The sequence below is a fragment of the Otolemur garnettii genome, unplaced genomic scaffold, assembly GCF_000181295.1.
Source record: "Otolemur garnettii isolate 467f Iridium unplaced genomic scaffold, OtoGar3 scaffold00309, whole genome shotgun sequence".
NCBI lineage: Eukaryota > Metazoa > Chordata > Mammalia > Primates > Galagidae > Otolemur > Otolemur garnettii.
Genome location: NW_003852704.1, coordinates 455485 through 458398, shown reverse-complemented (window position 1 = coordinate 458398; position 2914 = coordinate 455485). Strand labels below are relative to the sequence as shown.

Sequence of the window (2914 nt, the reverse complement as noted above, 5' to 3'; positions counted from 1 at the left end):
ATAAAGAAAGATGGAAACTTTACCTCCTTCATGTTTACATGGATGGAGCTGGAAAATATTCTTCTTAGCAAAGTATCCCAAGAATGGAAGAAAAAGTATCCAATGTACTCAGCCCTACTATGAAACTAAATTATAGCTTTCATAGGAAAGCTATAACCCAATTTTTGCCCAGGAATATGGGGAGAATGGAGAGGGTGGGGAGGGGAGGGGAAGGGTGGGTGGAGGGAGGGTTATTGATGGGATCACCCCTATGGTTCATCATATAAGGTTACATGTGAATCTCTCTAAATGTAGAATATAAATGTCTTAACACAATAACTAAGAAAAAGACATGAAGGCTCTGTTAACCAGTTGGATGAAAGTATTACAAATTGTATGTAGAAATAATACACTGTACCCCATGATAATATTAATGTACACTGCTATGATTTAATTAAAAAAAGAAACTTTTAAGAAAAACCTTATGATATTAAAAGTATATACGATAGTTTGATAGAAACAAATAATGATATTCTTTCACTTTCATCTATTTTAGAAGTTTTTTTAATCTATAATGATTATTAAAATTAAGTTTCACAATAATATGTAGTTAGACCTTCAAAATCTCAGCATTGCAAAAAGTTGAGAGTGTAGAATACTATTGATCATATGTAGTCATAGTACTTTATATTATTTTAGTTTGAATAGTTATTAAATTAATATAAAGATATTATAAAATATTTTTTCTTTACTTTTTAATCTCATCTTTTTATTTCTATGTATCTTATTTTTACAGAGTCCAAACATTAATCAATATGTTTATGATCAATTGATTTTCAACAAAGGTGCCAAGACAATTTTAACAAGGAAAGAATAGTCTTTTCTAAATTCATCAAGCTGCTAAGAATTCATTGAAAATCTGGTCATAGATCATCTTCAGGGTAGGAACAGAAGTGTTAAGTGAACATTCGAATGATGATGTCTCATTTAATGTTTCGTTCTAACACTGATGAAAAAAACATCGGTTGCTGACCCTGTCCCCCATTTGCATAAAGTTTGCACATTCTTTCCCCATGCCCTCATGGGTTGCCTCAGAGTACTCCTGTTTCCTCCCCATCCTAAAGATGTACCTGTTAAGTGCATCAACCTGTCTGCGTGGCCCCAGTATGAATGGTGCATGTGTACGTATGTGTGCTTACATGCCAAATAGTTGACTTTGCTGCAGGAATTCTCTGTGTTAGTATAAGACATAGTAACAATTCTCTATGTTAGTATGACTTGTAATCAAGTTACTTCACCTCAACTGTCTTCAGTTTTCTGTGGCTTTGAGCAGCTATCCTCTTTGATTTCCAGTGCTGTCCTTTCTTCTGAAGACCCTTGGAAGCCCCACAGCTGTTATTCATAATGTCAGGCCCAGAGTGGGTAGAGAGATCTCTGTAATCAGAAAGAGGGTCCCAGGTTAGGCTGAGCTCTTCTCCAGGAATTGATTTTCTCTTATCTCATGCTGAGAAGAAGTCAGGGTTGGGGATGAGAGATAGACAGCAGCTTACAGAGGAGCACATTGATTAGTTGGTCAAGGGGTGTGGGGAGTCCATGTGGGGGCTATGGTCACTGCAATTCACTGGGGTCTTCAGAGGTGGGATGGTAGCACCTTGGACAAGTTTTTTTCTTCCAGGATCTTCCCAAAGAGCTTGGCTGCCTCCAGGGCATAGCCCCAGTGGATGGTGAGCCCGTTCCCTCCATGGCCATAGTTGTGGATGGCCTCTGTGTTTGAAAGTCCAATGTGAAGTTGTTCTCTTTCCAGCCAAATCTAGGGGCGTACTGACCTCAAGCCAGTAAATTCACTAATAATTCTTACATCCTTTACTTTAGGTTCCAGTCTACAGCAGTCTTACCAAATGGTGTTGTGGTCCTGGATATTGTTTAGTTCACTCCAATTCCCGAGCTGGAAGATGCCTCCAAGAGTAGTTGTCTGGGTCCCTGTGATGATGTATGGGGACCTGTAGATGGCATGCTCTGGTTCATGAGTAATAATGAAGTGTTTCATCCAAGGAGCAGCCACCTTAATGATCTGCCCCAGGCCTGGCTGCAGCAGGGGGTCTGGTTGCAGGGCCCCTGCCCACACCCCAGTGCAGTTAAGAATCACATATGCACCTCCTCTTGCCACCTCCTCAAAAGACTCCACCTTCTGCTGGAAGGATTTTACTCCCTTCTCAGTTAAACTTTTGATCAGCCACTGCAGATAGGTCTTTCCCTCCAGAATTAGGCTTGTGTTGAACCAGCCATAGCTATAATCAGGGAACATGTCCAGTTCTCTGGGGGTCAGGCTCTGAAATTCCAGAACTATGTCTTTCTAGAAAGGGTTGGGAAAAGTTTCACGGAATTTGTTGTAGCCTGAGATTAGGGCCAGGCCCATTTTTTCAGCATTGGGAGAATGGAGGTGGCTCAAGAAATAATCAAAGGTCTCTTTGTTCCAGTCCACCTCCAGTGGATCTCTGGGGTCAGAGAGGTAGGGCTGATAGAAGCCAGCAGCTACATCAGTGGTGGTGAACAGGGTGAAATGGTCTGCGTAGATCTGCAGGACTGAGTGGTAGTGCTTGTGGATGCAGAGGACAGTGGACAGCCCAATGACCCCAGTTCCAATGACCACGACGTGCATTGTGCCAGCCCGTGGGAAGGAAATGTTGAGGCACATCATCATCCCCGTCATCATCTCTATCATCATCAACACTCTTGTCACGACCTACTAAAGGCTGAAAAATGACACGCTCAGGGCCAGGCATGGTGGCTCATACCTGTAATACCAGCACTCCCAGAGGCCAAGGTGGTGGATTACTTGAACTCATGAGATTGAGACTAGCTTGAGCAAGAATGAGACCCTATCTCTAAAAAAACCTAGCTAGGTATTGTGCCTGTAGCCCCAGCTACTCAAGAG

General features: G+C 41.9%; 1 pseudogene; it reads right to left on the bottom strand.

The window, feature by feature from the left end:
• Nucleotides 1-1609: 1609 nt before the first annotated feature.
• LOC100963713 lies at nucleotides 1610-2638 on the bottom strand (annotated as a pseudogene).
• Between the last annotated feature and the right edge of the window lie 276 nt (nucleotides 2639-2914).